A 19,292-nucleotide genomic window follows, 5' to 3' on the forward strand; every position below is an offset into this window, starting at 1 on the left:
GATTATAGCTGTGAGCCACCACGCCCGGCCTCAGTTGCCCTTCTCTCTTCTCCCCAGAAGAACGAACACGCTGAATTTTGTTTATTACTTCCTTTATTTTCACTGTGGTTTTAATACATATTGACATGTCCCCAAATAACATGCTTGGCTTTTTGAACTTCATAAAAATATCTTTATGTTATATGGAGTCTGCAACTTCCCTACCCTGAAGTCATGAACATGTTTTTCTATATTTTCCTGCCTACTCCTCCGATGTTCTCTGTCTACCTCAGTACTCCTAGGTATAACCTAAGCTATTTTAATTTGTATTTAAGGATATGTTCTTTGCCAAATGTTATCGAGTTTACAAAATAGCTCCTCATCCATCTCTTTCAGCACACAATGCCCACTCCTTTCTTTTTCTAACCATCTAGAAGCCTCTACAATGATGGTACCCATGTTTGACAAAGGGTTTCTGGGCACTTCCGGACAGCCTGGGAATGTATTAATAGTTGGGAACTGAGATCAATATGTCTTAGATGTTTCATGGCCTAAGGGACAACAGCACAGCATTGCAATGAGGCTAAGAATGGGCTTTGGAGTCAGGCGTTCCTAGAGTTGAATCCCTTGTGTCAATCAGCTGTTGACATAAGAGTGTTGCAAACAAATGACTTGAACACTCAGTGGCTTCGAACAAGGGACATTTCATCCTGCACTTGCAGTCCTGCAAGGCTGACTGTGGTTCTGTGGTCTACAATGGACTCAATGTGCAGCTTAGCGTGAGTATGCCTGTTGACTGAGCTTGGATCCCAAGCTATGGGTTGGTATCAGTTATCTACTGCTGTATAACTACCCCAAAACTTAGTACCTTAAAACAACAATTATGATTTCTTTCTCATGATTCTTTGGGTTGCCCGGGCTGATCTGCTGATGTTGCCTGGGTTCACTCATGTGGGTAGGGTCCAAGTCAACCTCACCTGTGCAGCAGTTGGTGCTGGTTACCCACTGGGGCTCTTCCATTCTCTTCCATGTGGCTTCTTCTCAACCAAGCTAGACAGACTTCCTCACAATATGGTAGGCCCAGGGTTCCAAAAGGGTGGGAGGCCAACATGCAAGGTCTCTCAAGGGCTAGGCTCCAGAACCCACACCCTTCACTTCTGCCACATTCTATTGGCCAAAGCAAGTCACAAGGCAGCCCCCAGGTGTGGGATGAGAGAGAAACAGACTCCTGCTCTTGATGACACAAGTGGCAACTTCACACTGCAAAGGCCCATGAGTTGAGGGTGGTGTGATTCCTTAGTTGGTGGATGGCAACGCAGGGAGGTGATGAACACAGCCTAGCACATCCGGGCCCTAGTCAACTCATGTGTTTTTCTCAAGCCAAGACTGAAGGGCCAGTTGTAACCTGGGACACACACTTCTTCAGGTGACCACAGGAGCCCAAATCAAGCCAAACTGTACAAGTACCTGGCAGCTACTACTCCTGGTATGGTGGCTAACATTCCATCAGCCAAAGCACATCACATAGCCAAGGCCAACATCACGGTGCGGGGATAGCAGGAAAGGGTGTGTGTGTATAAAACTAAACAACAATCCAAGCTATCATAGCCCCACTGTAAATTCTCATTCTTAGTTGACCCATCAAATACATGGGTTGTTTTAAGGCAAAGCGACCAATTCATCCCTATTTGCTTGGGACTTTGTTGGATTTAGTACTGAAAGTCTCATATCCCAAGAAACCTCTCAAACCTGGGCGAATGGGATGGTTTATCTTCCCTATTCTGAGGACTAAAGGAGATCCTCCCAATGGCTGCCAGCCAGATATCATCATTATGACTAGCACCATTCTGTGGAAGAGAAAAGCAACTTTTCAGTGGCCATAGAGACAGTAGGTGGAGTAGCCAATATTCAAACCTGACCCTATTGAAGCAGCTCTCTCTTATCATACATTTCCCATACCTGTTGCCTCCACAGTCCTTCTCATTTGAGGTCTTCCTGGTCTTTATTTTTTTTATATTAAAACAATTTTTTTTTTTTTTTAAGACTGGGTGTCGATCTGTTACCCAGGCTGGAGTGCAGTGGCGCAATCTCAGCTCACTTGCAACCTCCACCTCTTGGCCTCCAGTGATCCTCCAACTTCAGCCTCCTGAGTAGCTGGGACTCCAGGTGTGTGCTACCATGCCTGGCTAATCTTTTGTATTTTTAGTAGAGATGGGGTTTTGCTACGACGCCCAGGCTGGTCTCAAACTCCTGGACTCGAGCAATCTATCCACCTTCGCCTCCCAAAGTGCTGGGATTATAGGCATGAGCCACCATGCCCAGCTCAAAACGAAATGTTTTAATTGGCAAACAATAATTGTACATATTCCTGGGGCCCATGGTGATGTTTCCACACATATAATGTATAGTGATCAGATCAGGGTAATTAGTGTATCCATCATCTTAAACATTGATCATTTCTTTGTGTCAGGAATATTCACTAGCCTTCTAGCTATTTGAAACCATGTATTATGGACATTCTACGGTGCCATAGAAGACTAGAACATATTCCTTCTATCTAGCTGTCATTTTGTATGGATTTCAACAAACCTCTATAAAGGGGAATGAGTTTCTCTCTGTAAAGGGAGAAACCAAGTCCCAGGGACATCTGCCAATGAGGAATATGGAGTACTGGGGCCAGCCTGGAACAGAGGCTAGTCACAGGAAACAGAGGGGCTAACCCATAACCAGGAGGAGGCCCTGAGAGACAGGGAGGAGGATGCCGCCTGGGCTTGGGCTGGGCTTGGCTGAGAATGGCTGAACCTCAGCACTAAGCCTCTCCAATCTCCCGTGACTTTAAGCTTCCATGAGGTCTGACCCGCTAGAGTTGGATTTCAATCCTGCCCTGGGCTCTAACTCACTCACTGTGTGACCCGGGGCAAGCTGTTCAACCTCCCTGGGCCTCCATTTCTCTGTTTATGGATGACCTGCCTGTCTTCCCAAGAATCACTGGGAAATGGAGCCTTGGAGTTCCCTAGAGAAAGGAGGTGTTATGGTAGGCTATCTGGCCACCATCTTGTAGGTGAACCCCAAAAGAGTGGCTTGGTAGTTTTTTTCTCAGAGAAATTCCACAAAGAGGAGGCATGTTACAATGGAAGAATATTGGATTTGGAATCAGAATACCAGGTTCCAGTCCTGATTTGCTATTTAAAAGTCACCGATTGTCTCAAAGCTATGGTCTTGCTTGAGTGTGAATCACAATTCTTGCCTTGTACGGGGAGGATCAAATCAGGTAGGAATGCAGCCACATCAGTCACCTGGAAGGAACATAGGCATCCGCAGAGGAGGGCTGAGGTGTGGAGTCTTTGCCCCAACATCAGTTAAGTGGTGAGTGAATTGACTTGAATGAAACTGATGAGGATGGTGGTAACGATGCTCTAAAGCACCCGAGATTTCCCCCGGTTCCCTCAGGGAAGCCCCACTCTGAGACCTGAGACCACCACTCCCAAATCCCTGTCCCAGATTCTTTCCTTTTCCGAGGGCATTTAGAGGACAAGCACCTTCTGATCGGAATGTTTTCCAAATACTCAACATCTGGAAGGAGCTGTTACAAAGGCCCCCTTTGTGCAGCCGGGAAATGGGCTGGCAATAAAACAGGGCCAGACCCCGCCGAGCTGGGAATGGCAGTGGGGAGAGGGTGGGTGAGAGGAGCAGCGCAGAGCAGCCTGGGAGGAGGACCTGTGAGAGCAAGGTCGCTGAGAGGGGTGTCCGGGCAGCATGGGACAATGGAGAGTGGCCATTGCATATCCAGCGCTTTCTATGCGCTTTCTCTGTAGTGTCTTATTTATGTAAAAGAAAGTTTCGGCAGTGGTCACAGTGAGGGGGGAAGATGTATCTGAAGCATGGTGGGAAAGATGGGAGAATTCACTCAACAGTGTCACATTTTTCAGGTCTTGACCGAGAAGGCAGAAAAACCTTCCCTGCTGGAGTGTTAAAAGGTGACAATGCCCCCAACCCTGTTTCTAACCTGCATCATTCCTCCACTTCCTTAGAGCCATGTGCTCAGAAAGCAGGTCCAGGTCCCCTTGCAGGAGCCTCCTGTCCCTTTGGTCCAGCAGGTGTCTGTAAGTCTGTGTGCAGGCCCTCGGGGGTTTATGGGACCTATAAGAACAGAAGATGCAGTGCCATGGTTCTTCCCATCTATTCTACCGCAACCAAGCAATGCTCTGCCCTTTCTTGTATGTCCCCTGGCCCCAAAGCAGTCTGAAAACACAAGCGAGTTCTCTTGATGGAAACTTCTTGGGAGACTGCAGGACTGCTATGCAAAAGCCGCTTCCCAAAAGCCAGAAAGCCGTATGCTGTTTCCTTCCAAAAGTATCTGGAAATCAATTCAGGCAGCTCTTGCAGAATCTCAGAATCTCGGGGCTGGAACGAATCTCAGGAATCCGATTGCAAATGGGCAGTGGATGGACCACCTGCTTGAGACTCCACGAGGGGGCTTGTTAAACATGCAGAGTCCCAGGCTGGGCCCTGGAACCACCTGGTGAGGGGGGATGGGGAGTTGGAACCCAGAAATTTACATTTGTTAAACTCTATGAGTGATTTTTCATTCAAGTGTGAGCAGTATTGATCCAAATCCTGACCCAGCCTCCAGGACAGCAGCACTTGCTAAGGTAAGACACACAGCTGTTTTTTTCCATTCTTAAACTTAAATAAGGCTGCATGCATTTCCCTCAGCATTCAGAAAGGCTTTCCCAACTTTCTTTTTTTATATCTAATCTTAGCTTTCTGAGCATCCTCCTGGCATAATTTATTGAGCACAGACTATCTACTGGACGAGTTCATTGCATATTGCCTTTTTACTATTCATGACATCCTTTGAGCCACATACAGTTGGAGGCAGCTGGAGAAGCAGGGGAAAATAAGAAGAAAGGAGGTCGTGGGAATAGAAGGGAAAGGCAGAGAAGAGGAAGACATTCCCTTATCCCCTGCCTTTGGGAACAATAAACTGACTTCTTGGTGTGTCCTGGTCATTTTTACAACTGGAGCAGATAGAGTGTTATTAAAACTCAGAACTGCCACATTTGTAAAAACTAAATTCTACTTTTGTTTTTCCAGATTTCCCAGGCCATATTACATCTTTCTGACCAGTTGGATGTTATAGGAAGTCAGCTCAGATGCTTCTAGGAAACCTTAAGCTTTTGTGAGAAAAAGAAGGCATGCAGCTGGTACTAGCCTCCCCCTCTTCTCCCAGCATTGGACAGTGCATTCATTTTCTAGGGCTGCCATAACAAATTACCACCCTCTGGTGGCTTAAAGCAACAGGATCTTATTATCTCAGAGTTCTGGAGGCTTAGAAGTTTAAAACCAAGGTGTCGGCGGAGCCATTCTCCCTCCAAAGCCTCTAGGAGAAAATTTTCCTTGCCTCTTCCAGCTCCTGGTGGTTCTTGGCTGATATGGCTTGGCTTTGTCCCCACTCAAATCTCATCTTGAATTATAGCTCCCATAATTCCCACGTGTTGTGAGAGGGACCAAGTGGGAGGTAACTGAATCACAGGAACAGGTTTTTTCTGTGCTGGTCTTGTGATAGTGAATCTGTCTCATGAGATCTGATGGTTTTATAAAGGGGAGTGCCCCTGTACTTGCTCTCCTGCCACTGCCATGTAAGATGTGACTTTGCTCCTCATTCACCTTCTGCCATGACTGTGAGGACTCCCCAGACATGTGGAACTGTGAGTTGTTTCAACTTCTTTCCTTTATAAATTACCCAGTCTCAGGTATATCTTTATTAGCAGTGTAAGAACAGACTAATACACTGGCATTCCCTGGCTTGTGACAACGTCATTCCAATCTCTGCTTCTGTCTTCATACGGCCTTTTCCTCCCTGTCTTTGTGTGTCCTTCTCTGTCTCTTATTATAAGGACACAATTACTGAAGCTCACTCTAATCCCATATGATCTCATCTCAATCCTTAACTACATCTGAAAAGATTCTATAAGGTCACATTCTGAGGTTCCAGGTAGACATGGATTTTGGGGGGCGGACAGCATCCAACCCACCCACAGATAGGGACATTGTACTAGTCCATTCTTACGCTGCTATAAGGACATACCTGAGACTGGGTAATTTATAAAGGAAATAGGTTTAATTGATTCACAGTTCTGCAGGGCTGGAAACCTGCGATCACCGCAGAAGGGGAAGCAAACACGTCTTTCTTCACATGGTGGCAGGAGAGAGAAGAATTAGTATGAGCAAAGGGGAAGCCCCTTATAAAACCATCAAATCTCATGAGAACTCACTCACTGTTACGAGAACATCATGGGGGAAACAGCCTCCATGATTCAATTACTTCCTACCAGGTCCCTCCCGTGACACGTGGGGATTATGGGAACTACAATTCAAGATGAGACTTGGGTGGGGTCAAGCCAAACCATATCAGACATGATTTACAGGGCCACAGCAGCCTGAGGGGCAGCGTGAGGACAAAAATAAGCTAAGAAAGGAGGCAGAGACATCAAAGGCTAAATGTGAAGACTCTGAGCTGAGTCATGAGCTGTCAGGTCTGGAAAGAGTCAGTGCAATAAAAGCAGCATGGTTCACATTGGCTGTGGAGTCACCCAGACCTGAGTTTAAATTCCAGACCACCGTCACTTTTAGGGGGAAACTCAGAAGAGTTTTCTCATGGCTTTAAACTTATCTAACCTCTTTGAAAACTTTATTTGAGGAATACACAAGATAATGCACTCCATAATTCACTCACACTCCTTGTTCTTTACCTAAGAGCAGCAACTTTGCCTTACTTATTTTTATATCTCCTGCATATGACACATAAGATACAATAATTAATATTTGTGGACCCAGAGTAATCAACCAAATATTTGTTATGTGTCAGTAGCTACTTAAATATTACAAGGCTTCAGTTTCTACCTGTGAAATATAGGGATTTGTTGGGCCTGGGTTACTGGAGTGTTACTGGAATAACAGGTAATTAAAGATCAGGAAGGCTTCCAGTTCAACATGGTAGATGAAGTATGCATGTGTGCCCCCACTCCAATCTCATATTAAATTGTAATTCCCCAGTGTCGAGGGTGGGGCCTGGTGGGAAGTGATTGAATCATGGGGGTGGATTTCTCATGAATGGTCTAGCACTCTCTCCCTTGGTACTGTCCTCATGATAGTGAGTGAGTTCTCATGAGATCTGGTCGTTTAAGTGCAGCATCCCCCCGACCCGCGCTCTCTTGCTCCTGCTCTGGCCATGTGATGTGACTGCTCCCCTTATCTTTCTGCCACGATTGTAAACTTCCTGAGGCCTCCCCAGAAGCCGAGTAAATGCCAGCACCACACTTCATGTACAGCTTGCAGAACCGTGAGCCAATTAAATCTCTTTTTTTTTTTTTCTTCATTTTTTTTTTTTCTTTTCTTGAGACAGAGTCTCACTCTGTTGCCCAGGCTGGAGTGCAGTGGCACGATCTCGGCTCACTGCAAGCTCTGCCTCCTGGGTTCACGCCATTCTCCTGCCCCAGCCTCCCAAGTAGCTGGGACTACAGGCGCCTGCCATTGCGCCTGGCTGATTTTTTTGTATTTTTAGTAGAGACGGGGTTTCACCGGGTTAGCCAGGATGGTCTTGATCTCCTGACCTCGTGATCCGCCCGCCTCGGCCTCCCAAAGTGCTGGGATTACAGGCGTGAGCCACCGCGCCTGGCCTGACTCTTTTCTTTATAAATTACACAATCTCAGATATTTCCTTATAGCAACATTTGAATGGCCTAATACAACATGATTCTTTCCACTCCTTCCCTAGGCCCCTGAAATGATACTAAACAAAATTAAAAGATAAAAAAAGTCAGAAAGACAAAGAGAATGAGAGAGGAGAGGACATGAGAGGGTTTTGAAAGTCAGCAGCTCTCTCTTCCTCGGCGCTGCCTACGGAGGTGGCAGCCGTCTCCTACTCGGCGTCGTGGCCCCCTCAGACCCCTCCTGAAGCCCAGGGTCATCAAAAACAGAACCAAGAAGTTCATTTGGCACCAGTCAGATCCATATGTCAAAATTAAGTGTAAATGGCAGAAACCCAGAGGTACTGACAACAGGGTTCATAGATAGTTCAAGGAGTTAGAAGTGCTGCCAATGTGCAACAAATCTTACTGTGCTGAGGTGGCTCACAATGTTTCCTCCAAAAATGGCAAAGCCATCATGGAAAGAGCAGCCCAGCTGCTCTCAGAGCCACCAGCCCCAGTGCCAGACTGCACAGCGAGGAACATGAATAGACAGCTCACGTGCGTATCTTATTTGTGTTTAAATAAAACCATAAAAACTGCCTGAAAAAAAAAAAGAAAAAGAAAAAAGTCAGCAACTGATTTAGCTGATTAAAAAAAGTCGAAGCACAACTGACTACAGAGGAAGAGGCCATGCAAGGTAGCCCACCCACACCTTGACACACCAGGAGGTAAGGAATTGGATGGAGTCACCTGTTGTCTCCCAAGGCAGTGTGTGCAATGGGGCAGGGAACAGCAGGCTTCCTTGAGAGACTGTACCAAGCTACCGGAGCTCCCGGATCCCCAGCACACCCCTGCCCTATGCACCAGGCAATTCCTCCTCTGCCACAACAGGAGACAAAACAGAACCAGGGAGGCTCCAGATGTGGGGACTGCATAGGGCAGGGGCAGCACAAGGACCAGAAGACAGGGGTACTAAAGAAATGTCAACATGCCCCTTCACCTAGTTTGCTCTCCAAATGTTAGAGACCAACTTACAGTCCACCCATGAGCATCGTCTGGATTCCTCTGTGGTAAGATAGATCATCCCAAGAGAAAGCCCTAAAGATAGTGATATTTAAGAGTCTCCAGTGAAAAGTGGAGTCTCTCTCTGGCTAAGTGCCCTACAGCGAGATTTACCAGCTGTCTGGTCCCATCTCCCTCCACCCCTACATCCAGAGCATTCAATGAGGCAAGCATCATCAGGCAGTTGGAGAAAATTCCCAGTAGGAAAGACAGAGACTAAAATAAGAAAATAGTGTGGGGTGGGGTGGGGGTGGGGGGTGGTGGGAGCAGGGGAGGAGAAAGAAACCTGGAGAAAATAGGGAGCAAAAGAAAACAAAAACAAAAATGATGACCTCCTTTCATTATTATCCCTGGATAGATAGAAGAAAGCATTGCCTTCAAGAAATAAGAACAGAAGGCCACAAGATGGAATTTTATGGAAACTAGAGCTTTTAAAAATTACTAAGTTTCTCTTATTCCTCACTAAAAGAAACAATAAGACAGAATGATGAAAAAGAAGATCAAACCAGGGATTCCAAGATCCAACAAATAAGAATTCCAAAAGAAGAACAGAGAACAATTGAGGAAAGGAAATTTGAAATAAGAAAGTGAACATGAGTTTCCATATTGAAATGGATGATCAGGGGCCCAGTTCAATGAATGAAAATAGACCCATATCAAGACCCTGTGTCATGAAATTTCAGCACATTAGACAAAAAATAACCTTCAAAGGAGAGAAGTAGGAGGTGAGGAAAGGAGAGAGAGGGAAGGAGAGAGAGAGAAATTTCATATACAAAAGAAAAGGAATCTGAAGAGTACTGAACAATTTAATAACAACACATAAGATGAGAAGGTGGGCCAGGCGCAGTGGCTCACGCCTGTAATCTCAGCACTTTGGGAGGCCAAGGCGGGCGGATCACGAGGTCAGGAGATCAAGACCATCCTGGCTAACACAGTGAAACCCTGTCTCTACTAAAAACTTCAAAAAATTAGCCGGGTGCAGTGGTGAGTGCTTGTAGTCCCAGCTACTCGGAGGCTGAGGCAGGAGAATGGCATGAACCTGGGAGGTGGAGCTTGCAGTGAGCTGAGATCGTGCCACTGCACTCCAACCTGGGAGACAGAGTGAGATTCCGTCTCAAAAAAAAAAAAAAGATGAAAAGGTAATGGAGCAATAATATAAAATTTCTAAGATAAAGTGATTTTCCACCTAGACTTCTATAGCAAACAAACTGTCAATCAAGTGTGACAGAAACATTTGAGGATATGCAAGTTCTCAAAAAAATTCCTTCCCCAGAAAGCTATGGAAGGATGTGCTCCATCAGAATGAGGGAGTAAATCAAAAAAAAGGAAGATTTGGGAGAGCCTGGTAGCAGAGTATTTCATTCAGGGATTGCCTAGGGTGGCATAAAACAGATTCGTAAGCAAAGAGACATTTATTGTGCTCAAATACAAAAGTCCAGTGGGAGCAGTCATGATACAACAGTTCCGTGATGTCCTAATGTGCCCAGTGCTGACTGTCTGTCTTGTCTTACCAGAGCTGGTGTACAGATTCCACCCTCATGCTTGCCTCATGGTGCTATGGTGGCTGTCCCATCTCTAGCTTTTCATCTGTATTCCAGGCAGGAAGAAGAATGCAGCAAATGAGAAAAGAATAGCACCTACCTCAGAAAAACAAAACTTTCTTAGAAAGATTGTCAGCAGCCTACTGCTTTTGTCTCATTGTCCAGAATTGTGCCACGCTCTAGCTGCAATGGGCTGGGAAATATAGTTTTTAGGTTGGTGCATTAGTTTCCTATTGGTGTTGTAATAAAAAACCATGAAGAGTGGTTTAAAACAAAGCAAATGTATTATCTTACAGTTTTGGAGGTCAGAAGTCTGAAGTGGATCTCACTGGGCTAAAATCAAGGTGTCCTTGGCAGTGCCAAGTGCTTTTCTGGAGGTTCCGGGGAGAATTTGTTTTTTCATCTCTTCCAGCTTCTAGAGACCATCTATTTTCCTTGACTCATGGCTCCTTCCTCTGTCTTCAAAGCTTACAATGGCCAGTTGAGTCTTTCACACCTTGTATGACTCTGACACTCTTCTGCCATCTTTGTCCATTTACAAGGATACTTGTGATTACATCTGTCCATTGGGAAGATCCTGGGTCACCTCTCCATCTCAAGATCAGCTGGTAAGCAACCTTAATTCCATTTGCAAACTTGAATCCCTTTTGCCATGTAACATAAGACAATCACAGGTTTTGAGGATTAGGACACAGATATCTTTTTTTATTTTTATTTTTAATAGAGATGGGGTCTCGCTCTGTCACCCAGGCTGGAATGCAGTAATGCAATCGTAGCTCAGCTGCTGCCTTAAACTCCTGGTCTCAAGCAATCCTCCCACTTTGGCCTCCTAAAGTGCTGCTGGGATTACAAGGATGAAGAATCATATCTGCCCGGGACATAGACATTTTTAGGAGACCCTTATTCTGCCTACTATCTACTATACAGGGCATAGTAGACATAGTTGCAGCATTGTATAAAATCTGGGTCATTTTACTTTTTTTATTTGAGACAAAGTCTGGCTCTATTGCCCAGGCTGGAGTGCAGTGGTGCCATCTTGACTCATTGCAACCTCTGCCTTCTGGGCTTGAGACATCCTCCCACCTCAGTCTCCCAAGTAGCTGGGACTACAGGCACCCACCACCAGGCCCCACTAATTTTTGTATTTTTTGTAGAGATGGGGGTTCGGTGCCCAGGCTAATCTTGAACTTGTGAGTTCAAGCAATCCACCTGTCTTAGCCTCCCAAAATGCTGGGATTATAGGCAATGAGCCACAGCCCCTGATCTGGGTCATTTAATTTAGTGTGAAGGGAAGTGTGAACTTAGGCAGGCACACATGCTAAGGATTATGGAGTAGAAAGATGGGAGGAGGCAGGGGTCCCCAGTGGTACCACAGAGTCATTTCCCCAAACCCAGACTGAACCTCTGCTGTACTTCAAGTTACACGAGAGAAACCTACCCTTACGTGGTTAAGCCGCTTTAGCGAGGCTTGAGTTCCATGAAGCCCAATGTAAACCTAAGGAAACTTCCACGTTTTAAGGTAAGAATTCAATAGATAATGTTTAAAACCAAAACAAGGAGAAATTCCAGGACGAGTATGGTATTGGGAAGTAGGAGGTAAATATCAAGAGAAACATCTAAATCAGAATTTAAAGAGGTGCCCCCAGGGAGCAGATTCAGAGTTGGGGACATAGAGGACAGAGCATGGCTGACTTCCTTCAAAAATAGTTTTCATGCCATTTGACTTACTAAGCTTCATTCATCTGTTATTATGCTGAATGAAAATCAATGTTTAATTCAAAAGTGATGATAAGCTGGGCGCGGTGGCTCACGCCTGTAATCCCAGCACTTTGGGAGGCCGAGGCGGGCGGATCACAAGGTCAGGAGATCGAGACCACGGTGAAACCCCGTCTCTACTAAAAATACAAAAAATTAGCCGGGCGCGGTTGTGGGCGCCTGTAGTCCCAGCTACTCGGGAGGCTGAGGCAGGAGAATGGCGTGAACCCGGGAGGCGGAGCTTGCAGTGAGCCGAGATCGCGCCACTGCACTCCAGCCTGGGCGACAGAGCGAGACTCTGTCTCAAAAAAAAAAAAAAAAAAAAAAAAGTGATGATAATAGTTTGGAGCACCTATAGCAATAAACTAGGAGGTGCAAGAAAATTATCCACCCATGCAATTCCCCCGACTGGGCTGCGTCAGGCTGGAAGGGTCATGAAATGGTTTCTGCAGGGGCCACCATGGAGCACAAAAAGGAGATGACCGCACAGCCTTGGCACAACAGTGGTCCCCATTTACCTTCCCCAGCGAGGGTGCCCAGCATCCTGCCAGCCCTCCTGAGCTACAAAGGACAGGCAGTTGGGGCAGAATCATTTTCTTTCCCTAACAAGATCTCATTTTAGGACCAGAGCTCAGAAGAGCAAACCGAGAAAAGAAAAGTCAGGGGCTGGTTTCAGGGAGAAGAATGACCACGGGCCATTCCTTGGGCCATGTCTGCTTCTCTAAGCCTGGCCCTGGGGAACAAAACTTAGATCTTGATCATCCAGCATAGCTCTGGCATGCTGAGCGTGTGATACACCTGTCTCCACCGTCAGGCAAATGAGTGGGTTCGCAGGCAGAGGCCTGCCCTGCCAAACAATGCTCCCCTTTGTCCCCGCCCAGGGCTCAGGAGCCACAAGGAAGCCAAATCCATCAGCACTTGTCAGGGCCCTTGATGCACACAATGCAAGTTATGATCCACACTCCCCGGCAAAGCCCCAGGCTTCCAGCAGGCAGCATTAACTGACACGCAATGTGTCAGTCAGCCTTCTAAAAGCCGGGGTGGGGACCCGTGCAAGGGGGCGACTGAGCTCTCATTCCCAGAAGCCAACCAGAGCCAGTAAAGGGGTTGCTGAGACTCCAACACATCATTTTCATAAAAACAACCCCAGGACAGCCTTGCATTAGGAAAAATCTTTCCCGTATTGGGAACGGGCTCTTCTGATGGTGGCTTTAGTAAACACCATGCACACCAGACCTGTGCAGTGCACACCCTTGGCTCACGTGCCCGACAGCTTACGGGACGGGCCAGGGATGAGGGAGACTGGAAGTATGAATTCCCAAATCAGACGTCGCCTGGAAAGCGTCGCCCCCTCCTTCGTAGCCAGCAAGGTGGCAGGCTTTACAGAAGCTAGGGGATTTTGTGACCAAAAAGAACCTGGAAGAGGCCTCCGTGGAGGCTGCCCATGTTACTGTGTGCAGTTCTTGGTGCATCCTGCAAACCACACTGGTCTGTCCTTTTCTGTCCGGTCACCCCCTCCCTGCCTCCGCCCTCCCACCACATGACTGCCAGTCACCAGGCCAGGAATATCACAAGTGTCTTCCTCAGGCAAACAGCCGTTCCTCTGCAGGCACCTGGACTGACCCTGGCACTCGACACAGAGGGAGGCGACGGAAGACGAGTGTGTGTTCAAAGTCTGCAGTCCCCTGGGGGGGGGTCACTGGCACCATCTGTCTCGGCTACTGGGGCAAGGCAAGTTCAGAGCTACAATTAGTGCTGATTCAGCCATGCTCCCTCAGTCTCATTCCCTAGGCTTCCTCACAAGCCTAGTTATGGGCATGAAATGAGCTAGGGAATGAGTTTTCAGAAAAGCACACGTTTCCTTAGAAATACAAGATACTTGAGCCAAATAATATCAAGTAAGATTCTGTTGTTTTTGGCCAAAGGTCACTGTTTAACTTAAAGGAAAGCAATAAAATACATGCAATATATAAATTCTATAAATTATAGTTATAGAGTAAATTATAGTAAATGTATACAGTAAATTATAGTTACATAGTAAATTATATAGTGTCACTTTTTTTGGAGTGATAATGGTACTGGAGTCACATAAAAAAGAATGCCATTCCTTCTCAAGATACATACTAACCTGTTTATGAATAAAATGACAAGATGTCTGTTTATTTGTTTTAATTTTTGGGGGAGATGGAGTCTCGTTTTGTCGCCCAGGCTGGAGTACAGTAGCACTATCTCAGCTCACTGCAACCTCTGCCTCCCAGGTTCAAGCGATTATCCTGCCTCAGCCTCCTGAGTAGCTGGGATTACAGGCCTGTGCCACCACACCCGGCTAATTTTTGTATTTTTAGTAGAGAGGGGGTTTCACCATGTTGGCCAGGCTGGTTTTGAACTCCTGACATCAAGTGATCTGCCCGCCTCGGCCTCTCAAAGTGCTGGGATTACAGCTGTGAGCCACCGCACCCAGCCTGTTTGTTTGTTTTTAATAACAAGGAGGAGGAGGCAGGTGAAGAGGGCAGGACTGGCCAAGGGTTGACGGTTATTGGACTATGTGATGGGGACATGAGGGCTCATGACACCATTCTGTTTGCTTGAGCATAGGTTTGAAATTCTCCATGATGTAAGGTTGAACAAAAGCACATTTTAAAGATCAAGACAGAATAAAGAATAAATCAGGAAGTGAACAAACTTATGCATGCCTTGCAAAACAAATGATCAGATCTGGCCTCGCTTTGAAATTATAGTGGCTAGAACAGATTTGGTTTTGCTTTTCGTAACCAGACAGTAAGAAGGTGAGGAGGCTCCTGTGGGTGTCAGACAATAAACCACTCGCTGGTTTTTGGTTCTTGTTTTTGAGATGGGGTCTCACTCTGTTGCCCAGGCTGGCCCTCACCGTTTTATTAGGATTCCAGAGCAAAACCTAGTGACAATTACTCTCAAAATATATCTGCTGTAGTATCAGACATGTCTAACAAAGTTAGTGATCAGACGGGAGGCTGACTATCCCTAAACATAGCTCAGTGTCTCTCACCTGTAATCCCAGCGCTTTGGGAGGCCGAGGTGGGCGGATTACCTGAGGTCGGGAGTTTGAGACCAGTCTGGCCAACATGGCGAAACCCCGTCTTTACTAAAAACACAAAAATTAGCCAGGCATGGTGGTGCGCACCTGTAGTCTCACCTACTTGGGAGGCTGAGGCAGGAGAATCGCTTGAACCTCAGAGGCTGAGGTTGCTATGAGCCAAAAATCACGCCACTGCACTCCAGCCTGGGTGACAAAGCAAGACTCTGTCTCAAAAAAATAAAAAATAAAAACAAAAGGACAAACTGGTCAGGTATAATGGCTGGCAACAATCTCTTTTAATCACCTGGTACCCTAAGGTAAAGCATCCCCAAAAACTTCAAGGATATTTTTATTACTTTTGTATGCTATTTGAGAGAGCCGTAATTCCATTTTTAGCTGGTGCATTGTTCAAGCTAATGTTATCTACTTAATCTTTTCCTCTGGCTATTTTGGTTCTTAGCAGGTTGTGTTGCTTGAGATTAAGATTAGAGAGGTAATATCAAAACCACCAGTTCAATACCTGAATTGTAACAGACACATCCACCTGCAGAGATGTTCTTTCCTTCTGATTGGCAAGATTGTAACCTACTTCTCAACTGATTTCAGCATCGAACACCCCGGGCTGGCTCAATTCCTTTCTACACCTGCCAAGAAAATCTAAGTGGATAATGATGGTGACCAATCTACGGGCCATGGGCAACACAGGAAGTCAGTGGGCCCGCAAAAAGCTGGGCACCAGGTGCTACGGGTAATATTCTCAGGGCCCAAAATGGGTGGCACCAGCCTCCCTGACCAGTCAAAGGAGGCAGGAAATGGAAGCTGAGCTCACGGTGGGAGGAAGCTGGGTGTGGGTGATGGTGGCAGCCCTGGGCAGAGAAGGGTGTGTTTCTGAGGGCGCCTTGTGCCCTACCTGTTTGCTGCACCTTTCCAAACCACAAAGCCCTGCCTGCAGCTCCCTGCCAAGGCTGATCACAATCTGCACGCTATCGGCATTGTCATCTCTTATGCAGATGCACACTGAGTTCCCCGAATTCTCAGGACGCACCCCTGAGGAATCTTGCCTTTTCCCTGCGCCATGCCGCTTGCCCATTCAGGCACGTGGCAGCACACCACCACAGGGATGCCCAGGGTGCCAAGCTGCATGCCCGCTACCTCCCCTCCCTCCTGCTTCCTCAGCCCGCCTCTTCTACCTTAACCCTGAGCCTCAGAAGGAGGCTGAACCATCTCCCTGTTTTCATTCTTGTCTTTTGCAGTTGGGAAATGAATCTTCAGTGACAGAGCCCACAGAGGAAGACACCCAAACCTGACCCTCCTTTTAACCTTGCGAGCACTATCACCCAGCCAGATACCACCACTGTTTCCTGAGGACTAAGAGGGATGGCCCTTTGCCTGGTGGAGCTGTGAGGACGATGATGGGAAATGGGCATGCTGGCATCGGAGTTTTTCTGGATTGGAAAAAGAGGATTTTACTTTTCAGCACCTGCCAGCATGATAGGTTTGCCAAGAATTCCACACTAAACAAACACACACTCCTACATCACCCCTCCTCCCAAGCAGGCATAACCCACTGGGGAAGGAAACAGCTTAGGAAGGCGGATGACAGGGGTTCGTGAACCTTGGTAGTTTCCAGGGCACAATCCATTTTAATCTCTACCAGAGGATTTAAAAGTCTATTCTGTCAATATCGCCCTTATTAGTAAAGTTTGGGTCCCAAAGCAAGAAAACTAAGGCTTAATTTTGACTTAGAAGATTGTTGTTGTTGTTTTACTGTAAGTTTTGAATAGGTAGTATGTGTGTGTATTTATACATATACATGAATAACATTTATATATTTTAATATATTTTATATTTTAACATATAATACATATTATATAATATACAATATATAATTATAATATATGTAATTATATATAATATAGTATATAAAATATAAATTTATAATGTAATATATAAATATATAATATAAATATACTATATAAATATATAATATAAATATAATATATATAATTATATATTAAAATATATTATATAATTATACATATATTTCAATATATAAAGTATATGTATAATTATATAATTATATATTAAATGTATGATATAATTATAATATATAATTTATATATAATTTATATATATATATAATTATAATATATATTAAATATAATATATATATAAATTATATATATATAATTTATATATATTATAATTATATATTTTATATAATTATAATTATATTTATATAATTATTATATTATGATTATATAATTACAATATATAATATATAAAGTATATATAATTATATATTATAATATATAATATATAATTATATGTATAAAGTATATGTATAATTATATATTTTAATATAGAAAGTATATATTATATATAATGTATATGTAATGTATATGTACAATTATATATTTTATATTTTTAATATATACATATAATGTATATATGTATAATAAAATATTATTTTAATATATACATATAATGTATATATGTATATATATTTTTAATATAGAGCATATTTTAATGTATATATAAATTATACACATGTATATACAATGATATGTACACACATACAAATGTATATGTCAGTATTTATGTATATATTTAGATTTGAAAGCCTTGGGGGACATGTAGGTCCATATCCTCTAGTAGACATCGTAGTGGGATCCTGGCTTTTGGTTACTGTTTCCCCCGTGTCTCCTATTGCCTTTCCGTCCCATATTTTCTTGCAAAGAACAAGCAATGACTGAGGCTTTCAGAGCCATTGTCACAGAATAGGTCCTGTGGGGAGTTGATTTGCAAAAAGTTCCTGAACCAAATTAAAGGTAGTGACCAAAATGAAGGCATCTCTGCCACCTCTCAATTGGTATCGATGTGGAAACGGTAAGTTGATCTGAAGCTTCTTTGTGCCCAGCCCCACTGTGCTGACGAGAGCAGACAGGGTGGGAGAGAGAAGGGCACACAGAGTGGACCTGCGGATGCCATTCCTCAGGCCCTTGAAGGAACCAAGAGTTGGCTGCAGCCCTGACCCATAGTTCTGGGAGATGGGTCCGTGGTAACCCCGCAGGGAAGAAGAGGGCAAAAAGGCCAGGATTCCCAGGGCTCATCCAGAACAGCCCATCTGTCCAGACGGGTATCCTTGATTCCAGTACCTTCCCTGCTCACACATCTCTTTCATCCATTCATTGTACCACTTTGAAGTGTAGAAATATGTAAAAGAGAGAATAAAATCACATCACTGCATGTAGTTTGCTGTGTCATGCTTACCCTAGTGGATGAAAAAGAGGCCCATGCACCTATGGAAGCCACTCTTGAGCCAACAGACTATGGCAGAAGTGATGGGATGTCATGCCCATGCTTACGCTATATTACATAAGACCCTCACTTGCTAGCTGACTCAGTCGAGGGGCTCTCCTTGCTGGTTTGATCAGTAAGCAGCCATGCTGGGAAAAACCCATGTCCCTAGGAGCTGAAGGAAGCCTCCAGCTGGCAGCCAGCAAGAAGCAGGGTCCCTAGTCCCAAACCTGCCAGAACTGAATACTGCCAGCAACGGGAGTGAGTTTGGGAGCAGATGCCTCCCCACTCGAGCCACTGGAGGAGACTATAGTTAGGCCAACACCTTGATTACAGCTTGTGAGACCCTGAACAGAGGCCCAGTTAAAACTGTGTCCAGATTTCTAACTGAGAGAAACTGAAATACTCACGTGTTGTTTTAATCTGCTGAATTCGTGGTGGTTTGTCACACACAAATAGAAAATGAATACAACGACCATCTCCCACCAAGTTACCAAGTATGATCAATGTTCACATGGAAGAAATGTACAGACTCATACATTATCTATTCAAGAGCAGTCCTTTGTTTTTTAACCTGTGTTACAGGCTTGTTAGGAACTGCAAAAATTTACATTTTTTTATTTTTTATATTTTTTTGAGACAGAGTCTCGCTGTGTTGTCCAGGCTGGAGTACTCTGGTGTAATCTTGGCTTATTGCAACCTCTGCCTCCCGGGTTCAAGCGATTCTCCTGCCTCCCACTCTGGCCTCCCAAGCAGCTGTGACTACAGGTGCGCAACACCACACCCGGCTGATTTTATTGTGTTTTTAGTAGAGACGGGGGTTCACCATGTTGGCCAGGCTGGTCAGGAACTCCTGGCTTCATGAGATCCACCCGCCTTGGCCTTCCAAAATGCTGGGATTATAGG

The 19,292-nt window shown here is 45.0% G+C and overlaps 1 long non-coding RNA gene across 1 annotated transcript in view; it reads right to left on the reverse strand.

Moving 5' to 3' along the window:
• Positions 1–19,292, reverse strand: part of LOC105469089 (uncharacterized) — a 41,407-nt gene that overhangs the window by 20,084 nt on the left and 2,031 nt on the right. The gene's annotated exons all lie outside the window — the stretch shown is intronic.

Source organism: Macaca nemestrina, chromosome 17, assembly GCF_043159975.1.
Source record: "Macaca nemestrina isolate mMacNem1 chromosome 17, mMacNem.hap1, whole genome shotgun sequence".
Taxonomy (NCBI): Eukaryota; Metazoa; Chordata; class Mammalia; order Primates; family Cercopithecidae; genus Macaca; species Macaca nemestrina.